The 12,443-nt window shown below is 45.3% G+C and overlaps 1 long non-coding RNA gene across 1 annotated transcript in view; it reads right to left on the bottom strand.

Moving 5' to 3' along the window:
• Positions 1-5,762: 5,762 nt before the first annotated feature.
• Positions 5,763-12,443, bottom strand: part of LOC144376126 (uncharacterized) — a 29,293-nt gene continuing 22,612 nt past the window's right edge. Inside the window, exons 2-3 of the long non-coding RNA XR_013436226.1 lie at positions 7,500-7,569; positions 5,763-7,093 (exon numbers count right to left, since the gene is read on the bottom strand). This is a non-coding gene — a long non-coding RNA (uncharacterized LOC144376126). The remainder of the gene's footprint in view (positions 7,094-7,499; positions 7,570-12,443) is intronic.

Here is a 12,443-nt window from a genome sequence, read left to right as displayed (position 1 = left end):
ATAAGATGTCAGAGGAGATGAACAGTTTACACAAAAGGAAAAGCAGACTATAAATCCTTACATGGAAGTGTGCCCAGTCTCACGAGCAATGAAAGAAATGGGAATTAAATAACTTCAAGGTACTATCATGTGCCTATTAAATAAACAAAAATAAATAAAAATGACATAATCTGACATTGTCCAGGCTATGGGGATAGAGATACAATAGGACTCAGATTGCCTAGGTCTTGTACAAGGAACTGGGGCAAAGCACAATAATAAGGGTGAAATGGTTCAAGCATCTGACCTAGAAAATCTACTTGAGAAACTGTCCCCTAAGGGGAGAGAAGGGCATTTGTAGGAAGACATGCATGTCTTTGCTTTTATACTAGAAAAAAAAATGGAAACAGCCCAACAATAGGCATAAGCTAAACAAACTGGCATGTTTTGATGCAATGGAATACTATGTAGCTGTTCCTAATGACAAGTGTGAGTGGCATGCGTGCGGCCGGGGTTCGATCCTCAGCACCACATACAAACGAAGATGTTGTGTCCGCCAAGAACTAAGAAAAAAATAAATAAATGTTAAAATTCTCTCTCTCTCTGTCCCCCCCCCCTCACTCTCTCTTTAAAAAAAAAAAAAAAAAACAAGTGTGAGGACTGATGCTTTGTGGAAATACATATATGAGAAGAGACTGAGAGCCAGGCACCATGGTGCATGCCTGTAGTCCCAGTGACTCGGAAGGCTAAGGCAGGAGGATTTCAAGTTCAAAGCCAGCCTTAGCAACAGCGAGGCACTAAGCAATTCAGTGAGACCCTGTCTCTAAATAAAAGATAAAATAGGGCTGGGGATGTAGCTTAGTGGTCGAGTGCCCCTGAGTTCAATCCCCAGTACCCACCCATCCCTCCAAAAAAAGAGACAGAGAGAGAGACACGGCACACAAATAGACACACACTGATTGCAACCATGTGTGCAGTGTGTGTTATCAAAGATCTAAATAGAATCTGGCGAGGTCATTGAGCTAATGCTCATTAGTTCCCTATTCTATAAAAACGGTGCTTTCATTCACCATTTGTAAAAGGAGAAATTCCCCTGGGAAGCACATGCTTCAAACCTCCCTGGTCACCAGCTTCCAGAGCCTGGGGAAGTTCTTTCTTTGTTCTGATCTCAGTTCTTCCTGCTGCCCCTGACGCTTCTTATTGTTCATTCCTAGGTCCTCCAGGGAAGCTGCAAAGCGCTCTGTTTCTCCCCCCGCCCCTGTTTAATATAATATCCCTTCAGAGATAAAATGACAATTCCATTTCCCATCCCTACTTCACAAGCCTGCCCTGGATTCCTGGACTCAAGCATTCTGCTTCTTGTTAAGAATTTCAAACAGCTCCTCCGAAAGCAGACACTGGCCACGGCCCAACCTTGAAATGAAAAGCAAATCGACTTCTGAAGGCTTCCCCTTCTCTCAGGGTTGCCCGTCCTTGTGGATGTCCTGACAGGAGCAGGCAGAGAGAAGCGATCCCCTCAAATTCCATTTTAACACCCATTCTGGATGGGAAGACTATTAAAGGGAGAGCCAGCAGCCCTACACCTTGCTGCTTGTGTGTGTCAGCAATTGCCGCTCGTGTCCTGGGGCAGAGACGCTGAGGATGTGAAGCTGAGCTGCTCATCCGATGGCTTGATTGACACTTTGCAGACAGGGGTGGGAGAACCCGAGCCAGGAAAGCAGCAAGCTGTACGGCTCAGAAATAATGAGAGGACCCGAACGGAGAGAGCGTGGAATAAATAAGGGAGACCTAGGAGTTGAATGGCAAGGGAGAGGCTTCTCTGTTCGGCTTTTCCTGCTCCACTTTGCCAAGGAGCTGGAGCCTGGGGCAAGGAGGCAGGCAGGCAGACGGGGAAGAGCCCCTCCAGACCCATCCTGCCAGCTGCCGGGGGTTGTCTGGGGCCCTGAATGTGCAGAGGATGCCGGCGGGAGGAAAGGAAGAGCCAAGAGCGAGCTTTGTGCACGGTCCCCATGTAGGAGCACTGACCCATTTCCTGCCTGGGGTTGAATCCCCCATCGCCATCTCTGCTCTCTTTGCCCCTGGTCATCCATTCACCCTGGCTCGCCTGGAGGATTGCACTAACCTCAGGAGACATCTCCCCCACCTCATCCTTGCCCTCTCAATCTACCCTCCACGTTCTGCCAGAGACATCTCTCTAAAGGGCAAATTGCACAGGTCACTCCCTGCTGAAAATTCTTTCATAGCTCCTCATTACCTATTAAGATAAAAATCTGGACTCTGTAGCTAGGTGCACACTCTAGCCTCTGACTGCTGTGGCAGCTCCATGGTGGGGCCCCTTCTCGCTGTGCTTTTTGTACTCTTGCAACACTAAGCCGAGAAGGGTTCCAGCACTCACCCCGATTATTCCAAACTCCCAGACACCCCCAAACCAGCAACCCCAAGCCCACTTAGTCCCTTTCCTATACTCCCTTCCCACCTTGCTGGAAGAGTCTCAGAGATAACAATGCGCATATTGTATTGTAATTGTTTGCATGTCTGCCTTCCCCCTAAGCCTCTTAAAGGAAGGGAGTCTTTTTTTTTGTTGTTGTAGCTTTTTCATAGGTAATGCATACACATGGAACAACAATAAAATGGACAAAAGAGAACACCATGGAAAGGAAGTCTCTTTTCCACCCTATCCGCAGAGGCTTAGTGCTTCCATCAGATGCAACACTATTGCTATTGCCTTTTGTGTCTTTTCAGAGATACTGTATGGGTGTACAAACATGCTTTACAGTATGCCCTTTAAAAAAAAATCTCAAAAGCAGTATTTGGTATTACAACTTTATGTTTTCATTTCCTTTATCTTGGCAATCCACATCAGTCATATGGAGCGGGCGCATTCTTCCTGATGGCCACATGGTATTCCGCTGCACAGAGAAGGCACCCATACATGTTTGTGAGAAAGGGCGGGGCTCTATGGCTATCATAGGTGCCCTGGATTCATGTGGCTGTCTAGCCACCCAGTATTGGGTATTCAGGGAGAGAGAGACGCTAGTTCTGTGCTGACCCAGCAAGGTTCATCAAAGGCTGACAGTAGTATACTCTGTGAGTTGCCCAGGACAGTGATGGTGTTGGAATCCCCTGCCTTCTGTTTTCTGCTGTACCTGTTTTTGCACTTGTTAAATGGCCGACAGTAGGGTCAACTCTGCTCCCTCAAAATATAAGAGTGCGGGCTGGGGATGTGGCTCAAGCGGTAGCGCGCTCGCCTGGCATGCGTGCAGCCCAGGTTTGATCCTCAGCACCACATACCAATAAAGATGTTGTGTCCGCCGAAAACTAAAAAATAAATATTAAAAATTCTCTCTCTCTCTCTCTCCTCTCTCTTAAAATATATATATATATATATATATATATATATATATATATATATATATATATATATATAAGAGTGGAAGTGCTAGGCAGATTCCAGGGAAAGGAGAAAAATAAAAATCCTAGGAATTGGGACTGAAACCTCTGAGAAAATATTAAGTCATCTTTTAGCATGAGGGCTTGAGGATGCACCTACGAAAAAGTACTCTCAGAGTTCACTGGGACACGAGAAAATGCACCAAAAATGATGAGGAAGAGTTTTCATTTTTTTAATGGGAAAAATCCCCTGAAGATGAATATTGGATATTCTTAATCTTATCTCCAGGTCTTTCTATCCCAGCTTTATGCAAAAATGTGCACATTTGCACACTTGTCTGACTGGGGTGCTCTAAAATATGCCAAGGTATTCATTAAGCAAGTATCTGTACACAGCTGTGTGTCCCAGTGGTGGATTTCTACCACAAGGTGGTTTTTGTTTGTTTGTTTGGTTTTTTGGTACCAGGGATTGAACCCAGAGGGGCTTAACCACTGAGCCACATCCCAGCCCTTTTTAATTTATTTATTTTTTATTTTGATACAGAGTCTTGCTAAGTTGCTGAGGGCTTCAGCTAAGTTGCTGAGGCTGAGGCAGGCTTTGAACTTGTGATCCTCCTGCCTCAGCCTCCCGAGTCACTGGGATTATAGGGGTGTTCCACTGCACCAGATATATCACTAGACTTTTTTTTTTTTTTTAGTTGTAGGTGGACACAATACCTTTTATTTATTTATTTTTATGTGGTGCTGAGGATCAAACCCAGTGTCTCACACATGCTAGGCAAGCACTCTACCACTGAACCACAACCCCAGCCCCACCACCAGGCTTTTGAAGAAGACCCCATTAAAGTTCGATGAGCACTGGAGGAAATGACAAGTCTAAGAAGGCTGAGAGTTGGTACCCCACTTGTCCTCTGTGGAGGTGAGGGTATGTCTGGAATGAAGATTAGATCTGCACCTGTCAGCAGCCTCCCTCCCCATGCACTGGAAAGATGTTCTTCCATGTCTTTCTCAGACTTCATAGCCTGACACTATGACGCTCTGAGGTGGGAAGTTGGGGGAAGGGTGGAGATTGGGGGCAGGAAAAGTAAAATAGCTTTTGCATGGATTGGGCTGACTTGACAGGTGACAAATGACCACCAAAATTCAGTAGCATGCAGGAAGATTAACTCCAGGGATTCTGATTTCTCAAATTCTTCACTTTTCAAGTAGATTCAGTCTGCCCGCTTCCGCTCGTCTGCAGCCTGACCTGCTGATGTTGCTGTTTATTGGAGATGTAAACATATATGGGAACTCAGCCCTCCCTGCCACACAGCCAGGCATGGGGGTCACAGAGGCAGAGCATCATAGGGAATAACTGGAGTATGAAAGGGCCTTCTTCCGGAGAGTATTGTGTTTACTTTTGCTTGGTGCCAGGGGGGCCAACAGTCCAGAACTTTCCAAACCAAATTCCCAGCCCGAGATTCCCTGGAACATTCAGGCAATGCAAATAAGTCTAGCTTACTTCAGGACACCTTTCCCCTGATTGGGCAGCCCTTGGGGGTCCCAGCATACTGAGGGAAGAATGAAACTCTACACCATGTGTAGACACTGGGCTTGAATTTTGTTTTGTTTTGTTTGTTTGTTTGTACCAGGGATTGAACCCAGGGGCACTTAACTGTTGAGCCACATCCTCAGCCCTTTTTATTTTTTATTTTGAGACAGGGTCTTGGTAAATTGTTGAGGATGGCTTTGAAACTGTGATCCTTTTGCCTCAGCCTTCTGAGTCACTGGGATTACAGGTATGTGCCACTGCACCTGGCTCATCCTAGCTCTTTTAATTTTGTTTTGTTTGCTAAATTGTCCAGGCTGACTTGCAATCTTCCTGCCTCAGCCTCTGGAGTAACTGGGATTACAGGTGTGTGCCACCACATCTGTCTCTGTTTGGATTTCTATCCACCTTGCTCTATTAGGCCATTAAAATGAATATTCAGAGGGACTGGAGTTGTGGCTCAGTGGTAGAGCACTTGCATAGTATGTGTGAGGCCTTGGGTTTGATTCTCAGCACCACATATAAATAAATGAATAAAATAAAGATCCAACAACATCTAAAAAAAAATTTTTAAAAATGAAAATTCAGATTTGCTAGGATTGACAGGTGCTTTTTTAATTTTTATTTTCTTTCTTTATTTTATTTTATTTTATTTTATTTGTGGTGCTAGGAACTAGAACCCAAGGCCTTAGTGCATGCAAGGCAAGCATTCTACCAATTGAGCTATATCCCCATCTCTGACAGGTGCTTTTTAAGGACAGAGTAGTTTCTACCACCTGGTTTCCTCTTCCATGTGGGTCTGTTAATGTCTTACTATTTTATTAATTCTTTTGGGTTTTAAAAAGGTTTTCTATATTTGCTGTAGCATTTTCAGTTATTTTTATTGTAATAGTTGGTCCAAATAACTCAGGTTGCCTTCCTCAGGCTTCCAAACTTGGTTGTAATTCACTTACTAATATCCAGAATACATAGCCCTCCAAATTAATTTCCATTTATAATCACATTCTCTTAGCCTCTTCCTCCCCAGATACCAAGAATGAAAAAAGACAATGGCCAACATCAATGAGGCTGGCAGTCTCCCTCAGAAGGCAGGAAAAGTCGGACTCTCATAATAATGGCCATCACTGAGAGCCAGATTTAGGTGTGAACCAGCTAAAGTTTGGCTGAGGGAGGCCAGTATACCTGGGACCCTAAATCATCATTCTAAATTGAAAGAAATGAAAAGAGCATTTTTTTTGCTGTGGAGGTGGAGGGACTGGAGATTGAACTTAGGGGGTACTTTACCCCTGAACTACATCCCCAGTCCTGTTAATTCCTTCTTTTGAGACAGAGTCTGCTGCCTCAGCCCCCCGAGTAGCTGAGATTACAAGCATGCACCATGCTTGGCAAGCAAAAAGAGAATTTTGGCATTTAGGATAATCACTGTATTTGTTTAAAAGGAGGGCTATTTTGGTAAGGTACAGGTATAGGCTATGACCCTCCCCCACCCCAAGGTTAACTGCCTTCTGTGGGTCCTGCCTCCTGCACAGTTTTGAGTTGTTTTTTGGAAGAACAGAATACACAATTGCCCACTGGAGCTGAATAACAGAGAAGCATGGTCCACTGTTCATCCTTCCTTTTTGCAGTGCCTAACCTCTTTAAATAAAATGTTGAGCAAATATTTAAGGAAAATCAGCTTTTTTTCCTCTATAAGGATAACAAGAAGCTGGCAACACTAGTTGCCTCTGGGGAGTGAAGCTGGGTGGAATCTTGTTACATATAGAAAAAGGCTTAGAAGAAATTGCTGTACAGATCATTGCAGTCCTGATGGGACTCAGGGATGGGTTCTGGGCTTTGTCAGCATCCTGCCGGCACCTAAGATCTCAACCACAGCCATCTGCTGGGTTGGATAGAACCAGAATCCACAAAAGGGTCAGAGAACAGATGAAGGGTCAGGTGCAGCACCTGGAAATTTCAAGAATATAAAGGAAGTGGGATTGCTGGGCCCATGCTGCGTCTCATCTCCACTGAGCAGGGTTCTCTACCCAACCTTAAGGACCCATGCTGGGTTCTCAGTGGCATGGTGAGGAGGAACCAATGGCTTCCTGCTTCTTTCCTTCTTGGCAGCTCCTCTTCCAGACAGAATCTTGGCTCCACTCCCTGCACCCGACTCACGCACAGTCCCGCCGTTCAGATTTGTCCACCTTTATTTTCTTGCTGTTTAGAGGGGCAGGAAGGTTTAGAAAAGACATTGGGAAGATTCCAGCTGTGATTGGAACAGACTCTCAGGGCTCCTTGCCCAGAATTCTCAAAGGAAAGGAGAGAGCTGAGATTCTGGGAATAGGCTGGGGAAGATCTGCCTGGAGCCAGCCCAGAAAGTTCTTTGGACACACTGAGGGGCCAGATAACCCTGGTCTTCATCATGGCTCCTGTCTAACCCGTGGCCACATCACACACACTTGTCACAAGCTTCCAGCTGTTTATTTCACAGGCATCTCGTTCAATCTTCTCAGTGGCCCCATGAAGGGACAGCAGCCAGGTGTTTTTATTTTACCCCCATTTCACAGAGAAGAAAACTGATAGCTAGGGGCTGGGGATGTGGCTCAAGTGGTAGCGCGCTCACCTTGCATGCGTGCGGCCAGGGTTCGATCCTCAGAGCCACATACCAACAAAGATGTTGTGTCCACCGAGAACTAAAAAATAAATATTAAAAATTAAAAAAAAAAAACTGATAGCTAAACAGTGACAGAGCCCGATTCCCATCTGGGACTTCATGCCCCAGCCTGTCTCCACATCTGGTGATAGGCTGACTATGGCATCCTGGGTCCTGGGTCCTAGGCTCTGTTCTTTTGTGAAGATGGAGGGAGAATGTGGCTCCTTCCGGGTTGCAAATAACCACATTCCCCACCCCCACTCCAGCGAAGACAGAGAAGAAGTGTGACCCCCCCCCCCAATGGGAAGAAAGTCTAAAGCAGCTCTGGGGACCTTTGGAGAAGCTGTTTGATTTATTCTAGTCCCCACTGGTATTCTGGGCTACATTTATAAACGTCAGCGCCAGAAATGAAGTTCCCATGGCCCTGGCAGCTGGCTGGTTGCTGCCGTTGCTCACCCAGGGTTCCCCTCCCCTTGATTGATAGGGAGCTGAGAAAACTAAAAGCCCCCTGGAGCACTGATGGAAGGGAGGGGCAGCCTCTCCAGGAGAGAAAGGGAGGAGCCTAGAAAAGGCTGGTGTTAGTGGGACTGAAAGGGAGTGTCTGTCTGTCTGTCTGTCTGCCAGGATATAAGGAAAAGACCCAATTGTTAAGGTTACATGGAAAATAAATACCTTCCCCTTAGGCGCAGAAAAGGAAAGTGGTTGAAATCTGTCTTTCATTTCAGGGGCTCTGTCACATGATGCAGGAAGGAAAAGCGCTCTGGTGAGGTTGTCATTGTGACCTCCAAAACCCTCCTCTCCCTGAAAAGAATCTGCCATCTTTGGGCGGGTAGGACAGGGAATGAAGCTGGCAGAGACTTAGAACAAAAGGGTCTTGGAGGAGAGTGGATAGAAATGAAAATAAAAGGATCCCAGAGGCTCATCAGGAAAAAAAAAAAAAGACATTGTCATTATTAATTGAACCAGGGGCTGGGGGAGACCCTGCAGGAGCAGTGTGTGGACCTCTAGGTACCAATGAACACCTCTGCAGTAATGCCTTCCCTATATCTCTGACATTCTCTGGTCTTTGAGAAATGCTGGGTGTGACCCAGCCTGAGCACATGAGAGAGACTGCAATTAACCAGGGATGGCCTAAATGGTCCCCAAAGCAGAGAGACATCTAAAAGTTGTTTAAAAATTGTTGTTATTGTTTGGTACCAGGGATTGAAGCCAGGGATGCTTAACCACTGAGCTACCTCCCTAGTCTGTTTTTATTTTTTATTTTAAGACAGGATCTTGCTAAGTTGCTCAGAGCCTCACTAAATTGCTGAGGTCACTTTGAACTTCCAATCCTCCTGCCTTAGCCTCCCAAGCCACTGGGATTATAGGCATGCACCACCATGCCCAGCTTAAAAATTGTTTTTGATCTGATTTTTATACTCTTGTTTTAAATCATGCCAAACCAAATATTTCCAAATGACCATTATTCTCTTCAAAGTTGCCTTCCCCTGAGAAGTTGAATAGTTAACCCAGTGGTGCTCAATGTGTGGCCCAAATCCTCTTGGAGGGTCATGTGTGAAATATCTTCAGGGCTAGTTTCTAACCCAGGCAATAAAATGTCTTGTTACTTTATATGAGTAACAGATTGATCAGAACTGTTTCCCTGTAACTTTTGGCTCTTCCCAGACACCAAATGCTCTGCCAAGTGGCATTCTCAGAGTGGTTTGGAGTAGCTTTGGAGAAGAGGATTGCTCAACGATAGGATGGAGGTATAAATATTAGCAAAAGAGGGATGGAAACAAAAAAATATGTGAAAACAATCTTTTTTTTTTTCCTCTTTTATGGTGTTGGGTATTGAACCCAGGGCCTCACACATAGTACACAGTGCTCTATGTTCTCAGCCCTTCCTGGTTGGATTTTTGTTTTTATTTGTTTTGTTGCAGTACTGGGGCACAGTCCTTTAAACATTTCTTAAATTTTGAGACAAGGGCCTTCTAATTTGCCCTGAGGCTAGCCTCAAATTGTCTGAGCCTCCCAAATAGCTGGGATTTCTACAAGTATGTGCCACTGTACCTAGCATGAAGAACCTTCATGTTAATGTAATGGAGATCTGGGTGGATTTCTCTCTTTCTCTCTCTCTCTCTGCCTACCTTATTGGAAATTTTCTATTTTTAAACGAAATGTGGCATAGTCAGACAACAGAATATAATTCAATGTTAAAAAGAGATGACATTTTGCTGGGCGCAGTGGCACATGCCAGTAATCCCAGCGGCCGGAGAGGTTGAGGCAGGAGGATCGCAAGTTCAAAGCCAGCTTCAGCATAAGTGAGGTGTTAAGCAACTCAGTAAGACCCTGTCTCTAAATAAAATACAAAATAGGGCTGGGGATGTGGCTCGGTGGTTGAGTGCCCCTGAGTTCAATTCCCAGTACCAATAAATAAATAAATATATAAATAAATAAAAACAGTCTTTCACATGCTACAATATGGATGAACCCTGAGGACATTATGCAAGTCAAACTGAAAGGGTAAAGTTTTTAAGCTGGAAAGCTTGAATGTAAAAGATTAGGTATTATTAAGTTCCTCTGTTACACCCAGAACCTGAAATTCCTGAGATAGTTAAAACAACGCCCTACTGGCCATTTAGCCTAGGGCCCTGTGCAGTTCGTCACAGGGCCCGAACCAATCAGTTTGAATGTGTAACCCGCTTAGGAATGACCAATCACCCCTGCCCAACCTGTTTCCGCCAATGAATGTGCCAATCACGTCTCAGAGTTGTTGTTCAATTTTCCCGCGCCTCGTGATGATTTGTTCTGATGTATGCAAAGCCCACTGCCCTCTCCAGAAAGTGTACTTAAGCTCTGCTTGACCTCAGCTGGGGGCTCTGGGCTGCTCTCCCTTCTTGAGTGAGCACGGAGCCCCAGAGCGCTGGAATGGATCCCCAATAAATCCCCTTTTGCCAATTGCATGGAGTAAGTCTCTTGTGTGGTCTCTCCCTCCGACGCTCCGCTGGACCCCTCTTACAAAACAAGCTAGAAGCAAAAGGAGAAATATTATGATTCCACTTATAAGAGATATCTAAAACAGGCAAATTCATAGAGATAAAAAGTCAGTGGTATTTACCAGGGGCTGGGGAGAGGGGAACAGGGAGTTCCTTCCAAATAGATACATGATTTCAGTTCGGGATAATGAAAAATTCTGGACATAGGTAGTGGTGGAGGCTACACCACGATGTGGATGTACTTAATACCACTGGACTGTACCTTTAAAATAATTAAATAGTCAGGTGTGGTGGTGTGCTCCTGTAATCCTGTAATCCCATTGGCTCTGGAGGCTGAGGCAGGAGAATCGAAAGTTCAAAGCCAGCCTCAACAATTTAGTGAGGCCCTAAGCAACTCAGCAAGACCCTGAAACAAATTTAAAAAGGGCTGGGGATGTGGCTCAGTGGTTAAGCACCCTTGGGTTTACTCCCCAAATCAAAGTTTTAAAAGCCTGGGATGTGGTTCAACGATTAAGCATCCCTAGGTTCAATCCTGGCACCCAAATAATAAATAAATAAATAAAAATTATTGAATAATAAATTTTCCTTTTTATTTTACTATAATTATTAACACATATTAATTGTACGAATTAATGGGATTCACTGATATTTCCATATAGGCATACACCATGCTTTGATTATGTCCATCCACCCTTCCTCTACCCCCTCCCATCTTCCCCCTAAGTAGTAAATTTTCTGTTATGTATATTTTACTACAATTTAAACAAAGTCTGAATAACAAAATCAAATCTTCCCTCAAAAACTGAAGATTTGATATTAACAGTTTTATTATTCTAAAGAATTTTCTGCAGGAGGAAGGTAGCTGGGTCAGCTGGATGAACTACAGGTGTCTGTAACTCCTGCTCTGAAATACTTTCCAGAAGGGTCTCTGCTGCAGCTCTTCTGTTCCCCCATAACATCGAGAGCTGCCAGGGCCCTAGTGCCTCTCTGAGCCCTGCCATACTCCACAGCACAGCCCAGGTCTCCCTGACCCAGCCCACCTGGCCTGGCCAGCTCCTCTGGCAAAGTGACAAGACTATGGCCAGTCGTAGCTCTGCTGGCCAGGAGGCTGCTGAGGTGGCTTTTTAATCCTCCAGCCATGCCGTCCTAGTGATTGCTTTTATTAGGAAATGTAATGAAAAAGACTATATGAAGCCCCTGCCAGAAAGGGAAAAAAAAAAAAAAAAAAGCTAATAAGATTTTGCACCAAGTGTGGCGAGAAAAGAAAGGGGGGAAAAAGCACATTAGGAGTCAGATAATGAGATAAATGAAAGACCGCAGGGAAGATCATTTTTGCAGACTTGCTGGATGGTTGTAAAATTTTTAATTTGCTGAATTCTCTTTTTTCGTCCTCTCTGATTCTCCCCACCTCTGTCTTTCACAGTCTCTCTGATGCTCTGAATCCTGTCTCTCCCTTTGCCTCTCCCCTTCTTCCTTGGCTTTTCTCTCTGTATCAGCTCTTGCTTTCCAAGTTGTGTGTGTGTGTGTGTGTGTGTGTGTGTGTGTGTGTGTGTGTGTGTGTGTGTCCTTTCACCAGGGCCAGATCCTGCATTATGACTTGGGTAGGAGGCTGAGACCTGGACATCCAGGACCCACCCAGAGGAATCGGGAGGACAAAGAACTGCCTCCCGCTTCCCTTTTAGGGAGCAGCGCTGATTGAGCTAAAGGAAGAGAAAGGGAGAAATCATGGGGAAAAGGAGGGGGGACGTGGGACTAGGGAGGGAGGACAGGAGATCAAAGACCAGGGAAGTAAGGAGAAAAAGAAAGCCCCCGCTGCTCCCGCAAATCGATTCTCCGCAATGCCCGCCTCCCCGTCTGTGCTCTGAGCTCCCCAGCAGAATGGCACCTCGGTGGGATGCCAGGCCTGAACAGAAGGGCCCTGAGGCACTGGGCAGGC

This window comes from Ictidomys tridecemlineatus, chromosome 3 (genome assembly GCF_052094955.1).
Source record: "Ictidomys tridecemlineatus isolate mIctTri1 chromosome 3, mIctTri1.hap1, whole genome shotgun sequence".
Lineage (NCBI taxonomy): Eukaryota > Metazoa > Chordata > Mammalia > Rodentia > Sciuridae > Ictidomys > Ictidomys tridecemlineatus.
The sequence above is the reverse complement of the archived record's forward strand: the minus strand, read 5'-3'. Positions and strand labels throughout refer to the sequence as shown.